This window comes from Struthio camelus, chromosome 2 (assembly GCF_040807025.1).
Source record: "Struthio camelus isolate bStrCam1 chromosome 2, bStrCam1.hap1, whole genome shotgun sequence".
NCBI classification, from domain to species: domain Eukaryota; kingdom Metazoa; phylum Chordata; class Aves; order Struthioniformes; family Struthionidae; genus Struthio; species Struthio camelus.
In genome coordinates, this window is record NC_090943.1 from 63,024,107 (window position 1) to 63,039,518 (window position 15,412).

Genomic DNA, 15,412 nt, shown 5'->3' on the forward strand with positions numbered 1-15,412 from the left:
AAAGGACAAGGTTTAACACATACTCGTGCAGTGCATTGGCTCTGCCCAATGGCTAGTTTGAGCCAGCCAACAGAGGAGACTGCTGCTGTTCCCAATCTGAGGCACTTAAGGGAAAAAAGAAAGGGGAGAAGTTGTCTGGAAAGCCAGAATTGTGAGAGTAGAATCGGGTGGTAAAAAGTCAGAGCGGAGTCCTATTGTTTAAGATATCTGATGTGGTCACTTTAGGTATGATGGAGTAGCCTGTCCGACCTCCAGCTGCTGCTCCATAAGGGTGTAGGTGCCCAGGTAGTCCCATGTCTCACACATCTGCTTGTTCCAGGTGGATGTCTAGGATGCTCTAGGCAGCATCAAAAAGCACTAAGTGCTAGTGAGGAGGTGACTGAATCTCTCTTATAAGCACCTCTGCAAATCTGGCTTTTTTATGTTTATGAACAAGTTTGTATAGAAAGTGCTCTGCACAGCAAAAAACTACTCCTATGCTTTTTTTCTATATTGCTGATACTTAGCCACTGACCTATACTTTGTCACTTGAGAAAGAGCAGCAAAGGTGCTGGTTTCCCTGAGGATAGAGAGCTTTGATCCCTGCAAGGAGCTCCACTCGCATAAGGAGACTGGAAAGTCAGTGGGAATAAAGTACATAACAGCAGGCCCTGGCTCAGCTGAACAGAGGCTTGTGTTTATTTTTTGAGTGTGTTTTCAAGTCTGCTTGCTAGCTTGCATGAGACTTGGACATGTGCTTTGCTGAACTGCAGATCTATGCAATTTACCAAAAAAAAAAAAAGGAAATATTTGTATCAATTTTTCTGCTTTGTAAAAACCTTTAGTAAAACTTTAAATATTTGCTTAAGTAGACTGAGTAGTTTAAATTTAAAATGTGACTTGGAAAATATCTTGAAGTTAGAGGAGAAGGGAGCACAGGAAAGAGCAAGGAGATGAATTTGACCAGTGATACAGTTGACATAGCAGGAAGCCCTCCCACAACCAGTAAAATGTGGAACATAAAGGGCATCAGGGCAGCATACCAAACCACATAACCTTTGACTTGTGACTGTTGCACATCCAAGAGACCTCAGCTTTCTTAAAAAAAAAAAAAAATTTGTACTGGTTCAATGTTTTGACCTTTCTAGGGATTTTGTTTCATTTTCAGAGAAATTTCCTCTCTGTGTAATCCATCATAATGAGATACGCTATTTTAAAACAAAGGCTGTTTGTCACCTCTTAAGCTTTTACTATAGTTGGTCCCAGTGAAAGGCGCTTGGTTTAGCCTTTCCATTTTTAAGTCCTCAAGGTGCTGTTAGTAAGGCTTCTGGACACACGTGCCTTGATTCTTTGCATTGTAGTAAGTGGAGCATTTGTGATGAGCATGGTTTTTTTGGGGGGTCTTTTTTGTTTTTGTTTGTTTGTTTTCCTCTTATCTTTCACAATGCCCCCATATGACCAGATGAGAGAAGGTACCAAAGAGCTGTCAGGAGCTGAATAGTTTTACCTGCTTTCTCACTGCAAAATGGAGAGGCTGCCATCCAGAATGTACATGATTACAAGCAAAATCTACCTAAGAATCTCTCTGATAAAGATATGCACCAATAATTACAGCGTAGAGATTTTGATTGCTGAGTGATTCTCACCCATAGCCTTTGCAGATAAAATCATGCAGACTCCTGCATCATTAACTTTACTTGGTGAACTCTACCGTGCTCCCCCATTGTGATATTAAGTATTGCTGATGAGTTAGAACTATACTTCTGCCTTGCAGGTAAAAAGCCTTTGTTCAAAAGTTCCTTAAAGGATCCCTCCCTGTAAAGAACTTTTGAACAAAGGCTTTTTACTTGCAATGCATGATCCTCCCTCATCAGGAAAGCCAAGGAGTGTCTACAAGGAATCACCAGAGTCATTTCTGCAATCTGCTGGGTGACAGAATGATTGCAGTTATTTAACTGATGGGGAGGGAGTCATCTATTCAGACGATCACCTCTTAATTTTGACCCTCCTATTTGCAAAAGCCATTTTCACAGCAATTGCAAAAAGCAGGTAAATCTGCTTTCGAGATGCTGTGACAGGGTACACCAGCTGGGAGAGACAGCCTTCAGTATTTGGCCACTCAGTAATAGGAATCTGTAGTAGAGTGCACTTTTTTGGGTAAGATTGTGCATAAGGATCTTGTCATAGCTGTGATTTATTTCTCAGGCAAGATAAATGTTGTAACGGGAATAGGGTATGTCAAGTTGGAGAGATGCATGGGTGAGTGTGCAGGCCTATGTGTGACAAATACCATTTTTTGTACAGTTTGCAGTATTGTTTAAATGATGAGTTATTTTCCTGCTGCTACGATCATATCCTTTCCTTTGCAGACACTTCCTGCTCCCAAAATGTGCTGCTCTTATTCAGCCATGTTCCTTACTCAGGGAAAACCTGTACTTTCCCACACCTTTGTGCTTGATTGCAGCATATCTGTGAGCATAGAAGAGAGCTGAGAACTGCTCCAATGAAAAGCACTCTGGAGGTGTCCTTTGAAGGTTTTCCTGAGCAAGACCCCCCCACCACACACTGCAGTCTACAGTTTGTGAGCAGCTTTGGTATTCCTGTTTCAGTATTCTGAAACTTGTTCTAGGATTGTTTTTAAAAGAAGCAATCCTTTATGAGTCCAAACAGGAACAAACCTGGTCCAGACTTCATGAAGTGGCTTTCGTCCTCTTCTCCCAGTGAGCAGTTCCATCCTGAAATCCATACAGGTTAATTTTTGTGCATTGCTTCGTTACTGATTGCTTTCGCAGAAACAAGCCAGCTAATCCTAGAGAAACTTTTCTTTTGTAAATGGTAAAATTCATAATTGAGCTCCACTTAGTTTCTTGGACTTTTAGATGTGCTTGAAGGTGCGTGTGGGGTTTTTCTGATTTTTGTTTTTTAGTTCACTGAAAGGGTATTTTATTCTAGTTGTAGAATGGAGCCTTTCAGAAATGATTATAATCTTTCTGGTGAAACATTATTCCAGTGCTGAAAGTTTTTGAGATTTTGTTCGACTCTTTTGAGGAAAGACGGTCCAGATTCAAAACATGCCAGTTTTCCTAACACAACTCTTAACTGGCCTGCTGAGGACCCACCATGGCGTTTGAACTCGGGACAATTGGTGTTCTTGTCCACAGTGCAGCCCCATTACGTGTATCATTCCTTTGCATGTGAGTCAAGAGATCGCAGGCTTCCTTCAGAGCTGGGCTCTAAGTTCATTTCAGTCCTTGCAGCTTTGAGAGTTGGGAGCTGGGGAGAGCACTATCATGGAAATTTAGCAATGCTAGAAAGGCTGGATTTAGTAGAGAATAGAAAAACTGTTGCTGCCTTGAACTGGTTAGGTCTTCTGGGATCCACAGGTGAACTTTGGTCTCAGCATGTGGTCTGCCCAGGAGGTGTGTTTTTTCTGGGATCTGCAGCTCCACTACAGGACTTGTAAACTTCTTCCCAGCTATTTTCCTGTATTGCCTTTTTCATAGCCTGAGGCATCTCCAGAATCCACAGGGTTTTGTAGGACATTTGAGTCCATCAGTCAGCCCTTGTCGAGATTTGCAAGGAGCATTTCGCTTCAGCAAGAATGTTTTCCAAAAGGAACCACTGATGCATTTCAGCTCCAGGGGGAAAAAAAAAAAAGGTCCAATTGTTGACTTTTGGTCAGAATTTTGGATTATTTTCTCTTCTTCCCCCAGCTGAGGTTATTGCACAATAGCATTCCTCATCTGCATTTAATACCTCTTACTACCTGTTTTGAACACCTCTCCTCAACTCCTCCCTTCCCCTTTTTCTTCCCTGCCACGAAAATAGGGGTGTTCACACTCGCTAGCTGAAATTCCTTTGCTTGCAACACAGTCTTCTCTTGTTATTCATGTGAGAATCCAGCTATACACTGACCGTAAGCTTCCTTGTAGAAGATGTATGTGCAGCTAAAGTTTCCAGAAAGCTAGTTAGGTGGCACTGTTTTTGTCAGGAGGATGAGATGGAATTCACCACCACACAGCAGCAACGTACACTGTAAACGTTACAGTTGATTTTCATTAGCATATCCTGTTGTTACAGATTGCCATATGCACCTGTATGCCGTCAGAAGATAGTTTCTCCTCTGGAATTTAATAATTAAATGGTAACACGATTATGTGGGAGCATACAGCGCAGCTCAAAGTGAGAAAGATGAGAATAATTTTAAAAGCAGTATTTATTCCAGATCTGGTGTCTGTTATTGCTCTATGAATGCCCATTTTCCATGCAAAAGAGAAGAAGAATTAACGTATGGTCTCTCTTAGTTTTCTTATTAATAAGGAAGCTATCTATCCTGAAGAGATTGCTTGTGAGGATTCAGAAGTATTTTGTACTCTGCCTGTATTTGGTGTGCCTGTGTGTCTCCTGTATTCATGCCACCGATAGTAGTGTTAATTTCCTGCTGATGATTTTGTGATGCAGCCCTCTACAGCCAAGTTCTTTGCTTTTGCTAAAAGCTTGGAAAGCAGTCGCAGTATTGGGGACAGGTCTCTTATTCTTTGCCTAGGCTTCTCTTACTTGTAACAATTAGCAGTAGTTTCTTTGTGGAAGAGGTGAGGTGGAAATTTATTTTTTGACAATTTTTTTTTTTTGTAATAACACTGTTGCTCTCCTATTAAGAAAAACAATTTTTGACTGCCTTAAATAAATCTTTATGGGGGTGATGGGGGAAAAAGATTCCTACCTGAGTCCAAAAACAGAAGCAACTTCAATGTGAAGAAAAATTTAATGGAAAATCACTTATCAGGCAGCTCTGATTTGAAAGGACCTGCTTCCCTGCAGAGCCAATGAGCAGGATGTCATAGCCTGTCTGCCTTCTCCCAGCCTCTCTTGGATGTAATATCTGTTGATGGGTCTTGCTGCTGCCCCCATCAAGTGTCCTTCCTGGCAGGAAAGATGAGGATGGACTTATCCCTCATGATCCTGACACTGCTCCAGTGTAGAGCAGAGATGGTGCCAGGACTGACAGAGGGAAGAGCAGCTGAATATAACCATTGCTTTCCTGTTTTATAGATTTGGGCTGTGTAGTTACACGTGAGTCGTCACAGAGCTGTTGACTTGAAGAGAGTTTCTTCCATTTGGCAGCCCTACAACACTGAACTGTGTCCAGAGTATTCAGTTTACTCAAGGGTTTATTATTATTTTTTTAAAAAAGTCTTGTTATCTACTCTTGTTTGTTTTACTTCCATTAATGCAGTTTACAGCAACTACAGCAGCATTATCAGGAGAAATAAACTTTCTGTTTCTAAAGATCAGCTATGCTGCTGTGAATGGGAGGAAATACACTAGTTTACCTGTCTGACTAACAGGTAGATTTGTGAGAGCTTAATATACAAGCCTGGAAAAAGACAACAAAATCTGTCTCAAGCAGTGTTTCTGAGGCATGCTAGAGAGCCAGCCTCTTCTAGCTGCAGCATTTCTATTTCTTTGTAATATCATTGCTCTCTTTCTTAATGTTTATTTCATTAGTTTTTTTTGTTTTTGTTTTTTTTTTGGCATTCTACATGGAAGCTACTGATGTGCAAGGTGTTGCCTACATGTGAGTTTTCTTGGCTTCATTGAACACATGCCAGCCTCCGCAAACTAACATGCTGTGGACCATATAACAATATTTTTCCTGCCTTGTTTGCAAGAATTTGTTGTTTCCTGGGCAGAGTGATTCCCTTCCCAATTGTGAAGTAGACATCTAGACCTGCAAAAGAGAAGTAACCTCTGAAGGTTCCAATAATTTAAACAAGTAGGATGTACAGTAAGCTTTAAAATAAATAGTGTCATGCAGAATGAATCCCTAAAATGACTTAGACCTGTAGTAGTAGTGGGAGTAAGTACTGTTCTCAGCAAAAGAGAAAGAGAAGAGCAAAGAGAAAAAAAGAGAAAAAGTTTCTTTTTGTGTATGGTAATGCAAGTTTTTATGAGAGACACTGATGATAATTAGGGTGAAGTTTAGCATAACGCTATTAAAACCAAATGGGAGTAAAAATACAGCATATGGCTCTTGTTTGAGAACTCCATCCTCTCTTTTACTGTCTGCTCAGCAAAGAGGGGCATACGAGAAAGAAGAAAAGCAATCTGACTGTAATCGAGGTGTACTGAAAAACTTAGTCAAAAAAACCTTTATTACACGCAGAGTGTCCCTCCACCCTGTCTTTGAATAGCAAAGAACCCCACTGCTGTGCTTGCTAACAGTCTGGTTAGAAAGGCTGACCTTCTTAGGGCAGCAGGAGGAAGGCATTTAAAGATGTTGTTCAGGTCATTGGCAGGCCTCGTTTCCATCCTATTCTGAACATGGAAGACATATGACTCTGAAGGTTTAATAGCCTTATGGAAGGCTGAAAGCTTGGGGAGGTGGGGGAGTGACACTTCTAAATCAAAATAAATGGAATTGGGAAGCATGAAGTCTGAGGTGTCTGAAAGGATCTCATCACGCATGCTTCACCTGGGACAGCTGAGGCGACTCTAGCTGCTGCAGGAGAGCATTGGCAGCAAACAGTACTGAGCCTTTGGTGCGTTCTTATGGTCTGAGGTGGTTCGCCTTGCTGTGGTGTTGCTCTAAAAGCCCATGGGATTTTTGTTTTTGAGGTGACTGCTAAACTTTAGTGTTGGAAGGTACCATGAGGTGAAGGTGTCTGGGTGGTAGCCTCTCTCCCTTGTGATTACTTCAGAAATAACTGACCATTTCCAGAGTTATTTCCAAATAGCTAATGCCCTGTAAGCATGCATGCTAGGCCATTTCCTGTTAACTAGTTTGGGCAGCGCATCTTGGTTTCCTGAGTGCAGATAATTCTTCAATAGCACTTCGTTGTTCAGGAGATTCTGCTGCAATGTCTCTGCATTTCACTTTTCCTTATCAAAAGCTATATATAACATGTAAGCATTACTAAGCCATGACTGCACTTTACTCTCAAAGTGCAGTAGGTGAAATATTGCCCTTCTGTTGTGTTCTTTACTGCCCATCTGGAAGCCAGATTAGCACAATGAGTGCTATGGCGTCACAGCGGGTCTTTCGATGTTTTCTGTGTACAGGCAGAGCTGGATAGAGCTAAAAATATTTGTTGTTCTACCTAACAACATATTGATGTACCTACCTGACAGAGTGAAAACATTCCTCTGAGGCTGCAACGAAACTGTAAAAGGGAACAAACTGTGAATGCTAAAATTAACGTTAGCGTGCTGTCTCCTATATGGTGTGTGGGTTAATTTAAAGAAGGAGGAAATATAAACAGTTTGACCTATGCGTCCTTACCACTTCAATCAATAAGTGTTTATTTGCTTAAATCTTCCTTAGTTAGCTAGACACATACTGTAAATATAAATATATATTGAAATCTGGTAAGAAAAAATACAAAGTGTTTTTCTTGTCAGCAGGGAAGGCTTTTAACATAGGTGTTCTGGTTATTTGTATACTTCAGAAATCCAGTGCTTAAAATGACCTCTCACACATGCAACCCTCATTTTTTTATAGGGTCTTTTACAGAGCTAGGCTAAGATGCAGTTATAAACTGCTCTGAAGTCTGTGAATTTTTTTTGGTCAAGTGGGGTCAAGGCTGCTTTAACTACTTAGGAGCATCACAAATGTTCAAGTGCAGGATGGTAACAGAAAATCCTTAATTTAGTATAAACTTCCTTCAGGAGGATTGTAATACAGAGATCACAGGTTTATAGTATAGTTTGTTATCGCAGTACTATCACGAAATGGCACAATTCTTCTTACAAATGTCTGGATGCTCCAAAGTCAATGTAACCTCTTGTTCTTGCTTTTCCATGAAAGATGCTATGTACAGGAGTGATTTTGTATGTGTGAATAACATCATGCTATAACTTCCTGGTCACAGCTCAATGATATTACCTGCTCCAGCTTCTATCCAAAAGTAGTTATTATTACATTGAACTTTTGCTGTGTGTGGTTTTTTTTTTTTTTTTGTAGAGGACTGGTATGTCATTATGTACTCACTGTTTTCTTGCAAGAGAACAAAAACAAAAGGAACTCTCTTAGTATCACCTGCCAATCTGTGGTTTTTGTTTTTTCCAGTTTTCTTGGTGATGGATAATTGACATTCCTGTATTTTCATTCTTTAGTGAAATGCTTAGTGAAAATCAGAAATGCACAACAGCTACATTTAGCTCTGCTTCTTAAAGGGGACGCTTTTTGTTTCTTCTGTTTCTAACTTAACATTTTTGACCTGCAACTTGCTTATTTCTTAGTGCTTATGGGTGAATAATTTCCTGTTAAAGATAATGAACTAAACATTGCCAGTACACTTAAATTCACTTACAGGGGTCCAAGTCACCAGTGGAAAATTTCTAGAAGTGCTGGAAATGAAAAAATTCTGAAAAATTTACTCGTTAGTTTCTGGCTATTGACATTTGAGAATTAAAATAAGGCTATAGTGAGGTATTACAGAACTCTTAAGTACGGACACAGCTTTCCATGGAACAGATATCTTTTGCAGATTGTCTTCCATACAAGAAAGAATCTGCCATTTGAGGAAACTTTGAGATTCAGAACAATACATGTGCCATGGTGCCTTAAGCTGTGCACTTCAGCTGGTAATTTATGTAGGCTTTATTTCCACATTTTCTGCAATTACAACCCTTCATTATTTACTTTGCATTTCAGTGGACATCAAAATATCTGGCATCGTATCATTTTGGCAATACCCTGCCTTCAACTTTTAAAGCACAAAGTTGTACAGATGCTGTGATGCACTTGATCCAAAATGGGCTTTTAGAAAAGCATCCTTTGCTATACGTTTACTAATTTCGTGGCAGAGGCAGACCAACACATCAAATTTTGCCTCTAAGTTGTTTGGCGGGCTCCTTATTAGCAGGGGTAACTGATGGTCTTTCTTGCTCCAATGAAATTTGCAGTGTGCCTGGTGAAAGATAGGTTTTTATTTCAGGAATAAAATTCTAGTACTAAATTACTTGCTGAATGGAGTAGTAGGATCTGTAGAAAAGCACAAAAAACTACTGGTGAGATCCACATGTTTCTTTTAATCTTTCATTAAGTGATCAGTGTGACTGCAGAAAGTTTGCTGTTGTTTCTCAGCCATATAGAGAGAAATTGTTGGTCTGTGTGTAACTTTAAAATGGTAAGGCCACCTTCTTTTCATGATGTGCCTGCATTAATTTAATTGGAAACTTTTTGTCATGAAAGTCTTCTCCCTACCACAACTTACCAGTTTTGGTTTTGTTATATATAGGTGCCTGACATGCACAGTAAGACTTCTAACCAATATGTTCACTGGCTCTTCATTGAATTTAGTTAATTGTACTTCACTTGCCCCATGTAATCCATGTTGAGCACATATGCTTAGTTGGCAGAACTGGGGCTGCACTTTATTTGTTGTGAGGAAACGTACATAAATGAGTAAATATTTTGATTTATAACCACCTCTTCTTTCCAAGGCCAGACTTTCTGTTTGTTACACTGGGTCATCCTAAAACCTGTAGTGAGTTTGGTGTGCTGTAATCTGAGCACCAAAGTTACCCAAAATGTCTCTTAGAATACGTTCTGAAGCCCTTGTGTGCTTTTGTACTAAACAGTAATAACTGGCCTTTTTTGGACATTGTGTCTTTTAAAATACAGGTTTTTCATCGCTCTTGTAAAAAGTGGAAGGTAAGCCTTTTTACAAATGTGAGCACACAACTAGAGGAACCAGTGATTTTTTTTTTCTTTCTCTTCCCAAGACACAGAAGATGTCTTAATCGAAGCCAGTTTAGAAAAATTGTTTATTTTGCCTGAAGACAATGCTTGAGCAAGGCAATCATGACCCTCTGGATCATTTTTCATGAAACACACTTGAAAGCACTCAAACACTTAGCCACAGAGTTCACATCCATTTTCAATGGACTTTCTAGATAAACAGTACTTGAGCATAGTATTTCCCACTGTCTTTAAGGTCAATGCTGAAGAAACCATAATTTACCATCCTGAAGACCACTTTCTCCTCCTCTTCTTCAGGTCTCTTGCAAATGTCTCTGTGGAACTGATTCAGTTTCATACCAACAAAAACCAAATGAACAAGTCTCATTCAAGTAAGTCAACAGTAGGCAACCTCCATAGTATTGGTTTAGTTGCTTGGACTCGGATGTCACTGACACCACTCAGCTGTATAACATTATGACCCTGTCCACAGAGAGGAGTGAAGAGAGGACTAGAGCCTGCCAAACACTTGCTTTCTACCCATGTTTTCCTGCTCTAGCAGAGTTGCAATCTGGTAATAGTTCAGGCTCAAAGCAGCTGCCCTCTGCTCAGAGCCAAAACTGGTATGTCTGCTGGTGGGCTGGATTATACTGCTTATGAAAGAAATTTTAGGCTTGCATGCTCTGAGCTGGTTTGAGTTTTGAGATAAATTTGCCTAGGCTTTCTATGCTAAGCTCTCCAAGGAAAGGTGTTTAAACCTCTGAAAGCCAAATTTATTAAATAGGAACCAGAATACTGCATGTCTAACATAGGTTTATCTGTAACCCTTTGACCACTCTGTCCTTGCAAGGAAGGCTTTAGTTGCTGCCATTTCAGTGTCTTTCTGAGACTTTGCACAGTCTCCTTTGATCTCTAAGAAATTATTCTTTTGTCCTTTCCAAGGCCTGGCTGGGTCTTCCTGCTCCCTTCAGCACTGTTGGTTTCTCAGCGTGAACTGGATGCAGCCAGCTGTGGGTGGCCGCTCTCGGGCTTGTTGCATCCTGCCATCTCTTTGACCATCTCCCTCATCAGCACGTGCAGTCACTGCCCAGGGGAAGGAGGCTCCTCCTTTCTCTAGTGGTCTTTCTCAAGCAGTATTTGTAAAGGAATTTAACAAATCTATGCTCAGAAATAAACAGAACAAAATCAAAACCAGGTACGGTGTGTCACGTTTGCTCCAGCTTGTTTTGAGGAACACGTTTCTACCCAGGGTCTCAGCTTATTACCCAATTTCTGCCCCACAAACACTCCCTACTTGTGATAATTCAAACTGCTCCTACAATCCCTCAGAAACCTGAAGTACGCTCCAGAACGGAGCTTCAGGGTGTGGGGCAGTGCCAGCCACAGTGTTGGAAAAGAAGTTGGAAGCAAAGAGATACTAATAACTATTGTATTTAAAACAATATTGAATAATAAAGCAACAGGACTCAGACGCAAAGTTAAAACTGTACCCTATCCCGTTTGGCTACATAATGCATCCCCGTTTTTGTTGAAGATATACCATGAATGAAGTGAAAGTTGACTGTGACTGACGTTTTGCAGATATTTGACCTGAGATAATGGAACAAGACTAAAGCTTGAGCCAGTTCAGCATCTGTTTCATCTGCACTCTGGTCCTTTTCCTTTCATCTTTTCTCACTTGTTTGTGCTACATGTAGAGTAGATGTTTTTCTTTTCAAAGTTGGGGTGATGATGGCATGTGATGAGAAATCACCTTAAGGCTTTTTTTAAACAGTACAAATTAATTCTCAATTAGTCCACATTTAGTATAGCTTTTTTAATTGTTATTTGTACCTTTCCATAGGAAAACAAGATGATTAAAGGCCAAGTCGTCATATTTCAATTTAAATAGTGTTTCATCAGATGTCATGTTCAAGTCGAAGTGGGAGGGAGTAAACTAGCAAGAAGGAGCAAACAATATTTCCTGTAATATGGATGCAATAAAGAAAATGTGAAATCATCCTGCTTTAATCATTACATAACAGCATGTTGAAAGTAGAAACATAGCTTTAGTGTTAACTACTAATTGCTGTACACGAAGCTTCTTTGGTTCTAAACTGATGTCAGATGGCTGCTTTTTTTCCCTCCCCCCCACTTTTCAACAGTTAAGGTTACTCTGAGTCCTTTGTATGATCACTTGTCTGATAACTCTTATGCTTTAGAAGATGTTTTAGTTGATGTTTAAACAAATTTTTTCATCTTAACTCCACTTAGCAGCAGCCGCTATGCGCTGCACAATAAGGAGTTGCCTGTAAAGAGAAACTTTTTTGGAACTGGCTTGTCTGAGGCTTCCTAATCTTGAACACGTAGATAATACCAAGATGTCAGTAATACGCAAGTTATGCTAACTGCATCTATTAGATGAAAAACATCGGTCATTTGCAATTTAGATGAAAAACAGCAGTCATTTGCAATTTTCACATAAGGAGAAAAAGACAAGGAGTCTGAAATATGAATAGAACAAACTCAGATTTTTCTAAGCGCTGTACAGCTTCATGCATTGCCTGGTAGACTTTAGTGTGTTATTGTCACTAAATGTAAGCAGGAATTTTTCAGTGAAGCTGAAATGTTTTGTGGTAAAGTATCAGTTTCTACTAAACTTGAGTTAATAGGTGGTTTCTTAGTTTCAGGATAGTTTTCCTAGCTGTAAGGGGAGAGGGAGGTTTGTCCCAGAATAGTCAGGACTCTTGTCAGAACACTGACTGCAGAAGTAGGGGAAATAACTCTTATGCGTAGGATTTGTCCACAGCCATCCTAGCCTTAGATGAGTGCCGTAGTTGCTTTATCAGTGGCTGTTTAAGAGCATAATGTTTGTACGGGGTCAAACCAAGTAACCATCTGGTGCTGCCTCCAACAGGGGCAGATGTCTAGGGAAAAGCTAAGAGAGGCAAATATTGGTGATATGATATGCCCAAGTGCCAGCTGTTTTCAGCTCAGATCATCTCCCGAGGTGAACGTTGTTTCTGTGCTTTCTAGCCCAACAGATCTCCACAGATTTCTCTTCTGATAACTTGTCCGATCTCTGTGACCATGTCAGCTGGTACCACTTACAGCGTTCTTTGGCAAGGAGCTCCGTGGGCCTGCTAGCCAGGGCATGAGCAAACGGCGTACGCGTGCGTGTAAACATCTGTTTCATTTGTTCTTTCTGCCTTTTGTTTAGAAAGGTCTTTGAGAAGATCTTAGTTCCCCTGACGTAAAGGCGGTAACTGGAAAAGGCCTTTTTTCTGCCCACGGAACAGTTTTCCTGCCATGGGTTTGTTAACACTCTGTCACAGACTGAGGAAAAATAAAGGAAGCAGATGAAGTCCACTTCATTCAGTTGAGCCAAGGTTAATCACCATGAATGCTAGCTCTACTTCAGAGGTTAGAAAGACCAGTAAAATTGTACAGTTAAAGAACAGTTAAAGATTCTGGTCAGAATAAATACCTGAGCAGTGTAACTCACTTATTGCCTAAGATGAATGTGTATATATTGATGTATGCGTTGTAATGTTCTCTTATACAACAGCAGAAAGTCTGCTATTCAAAATGTACACTGAATGTATGTTTTAAAAGCATAGGGTTGAAGGCATGCACACCAACCAGCTCATGCTTTCTAACACTTGAAATACTGCTGCTTCAATAACTCGAGCTATAACCGAAGCCTGTTTCCAAATGAAGGAACAAAACAAACTTTCTGGATCCTCATTTTATAGCCTGAAGGAAACCTATTCAGTACCCAAGGAGCTGTAATGCAGAAATAAAAACAATAACAGCATGGAGGCTTACAGGCACCAACGCTTAACAAACGATCATGATACGAGCACATTTCTCTATGTTATGTATAACTTAACAAGGAAAATAGAGTTGAGATCCTGTAGTCACTCATATTAGATTAAAGTGGACTCAAGAGGACCAAGCTACAAATATGCCTGAATTATATTTTGAGCATATACTTTGAAATATACTTCCACAAGACTGCACTGCCTCTTGCAAAATGTTCGTAGTTCGGCTGTAGTAGTCAGCTCTGTTTTAAAGGTTGTTCAGGCTCAAACTGCCATCTGACCCCATCTGATCTTGCTGCTGGTGGTCCTTCCTCCAAGGAAAAATCTCAACACCTACATACTGCTCCAAACTGTGAAGAACAGTGGGCCTTAAATGTTCTGAAAGTGTAGCTAGAGGTACCAGACCTCTGCTTCTGAACAGAAGCAGGCGTATGGGCGTTGATATTTGATATGTGAAGTCCCAAACGGTGAGTAATTATGACAGCAAAGACGTATCAATATACTTAGAGGTTTTCGTATTAGATATTTAGGCAATATTGCATATGAAGTAGGGATGGTAGTACTTAAAAATCAAAGAGCAGAAAACATATTAGGAAAACAAACTTTTTTTTTAAATACTCATCTGTTACACAGACTTATTTTTACAGTGGTTTTAGGTGGGGAACATAGCCTGTTACTTCATTGACTTAATGCCTGTTCAGCTCTATTTTGTGTTAGTGAAGATTCATAACCTAGCCTGATTTCTTTCAGTGCATTTGTTGTCTGGAAATATTTGCTGAACACTTTGGAATATTAACCTCAGACTAGGCTATTTGCACAGTATAATTGGTCTCCTGAGCCACATCTGCAAGACACTACACACAACATAAATAGTTTGCTACCAGGTTGTTAAAGAAAGCCATTTTTCATGTGCTGAAGAAAATTTAGCAACCAATTTTACTTGGATACTTGAATGTGAATGATTATGTGGTTTCAGCTGTAAATAACTTTGGTCCTTGGGTGCTTTGCAATGTATTTCTAAACACTGGCTCCACTTAAACCAGAATCTGACACTTGGAACCAGAGTGTGTTTATGAATTTCAAGCAATGTTCATCCAGCCTCAGCTCCACTTACGTTTCAGTAATTAGAGGTTTTTACTAAGATTCTTGTAAGATGGCTAAAATAAGGACAAATGTGTAAAATTCCACATTCAGTGTGTGGAACTGATATGTTTATATGACCAAATTACAGTGATGGATCTGGTATCTTCCTCAACCAGTGTGCATAAGAAAAAAAGACGTTATGTATGTTCATCCCTTCAGTAACTTTCTGGTAAGGAAGGAGGGTCTTCCCTGATTTCTAAGCTGCAGAACAGCTTAGTAAGTAGTGGAGTGAATTACAAGTGTGTGCTACAGAAGGTAAACTGTGACTGTTGATGTGCTTTTGGCTATATTGAGGAAGAAGATTTTAATTTGAGTGCAGGCAAAATTTTAATTCAGCTTAAACTTCTATACTATCAAAGGATAGTTAGGAGAACTGTCTTGTGTTACATGAGCTTTTAATCTGACCCCCTTTTTCCCTTGAATTTCCTTCCCTTTAGAGATGACTGACTTCCTCTGTGATACCTGTCAAAATAAGTAACTTTGTTCACCTGAGACTGTATTCATTCCAAACACGTATTATGAGACCAGCAAAATGCTCAGTTGAGAATTTACTTTTTGTAGTAGTATTGCAACCACTTGCAGCATGTTGTTGTTGTGTCTTTTTCCCTGACTTTATCTTTCTAACTAATAGAATATTTGTGTGAAAAATTGAGGATGCACTTCAGAGTAATGAAGTCCTTCATGGACACGGAAGGATTGGGCATTTGCCTAGCATAAACAGTATGTGGATTTTTATTCCAAAGACAAGTAATTCCACTTCTCTAACTGTCTTGAAACAATGAATTTGTGAGCATGTCGAGGG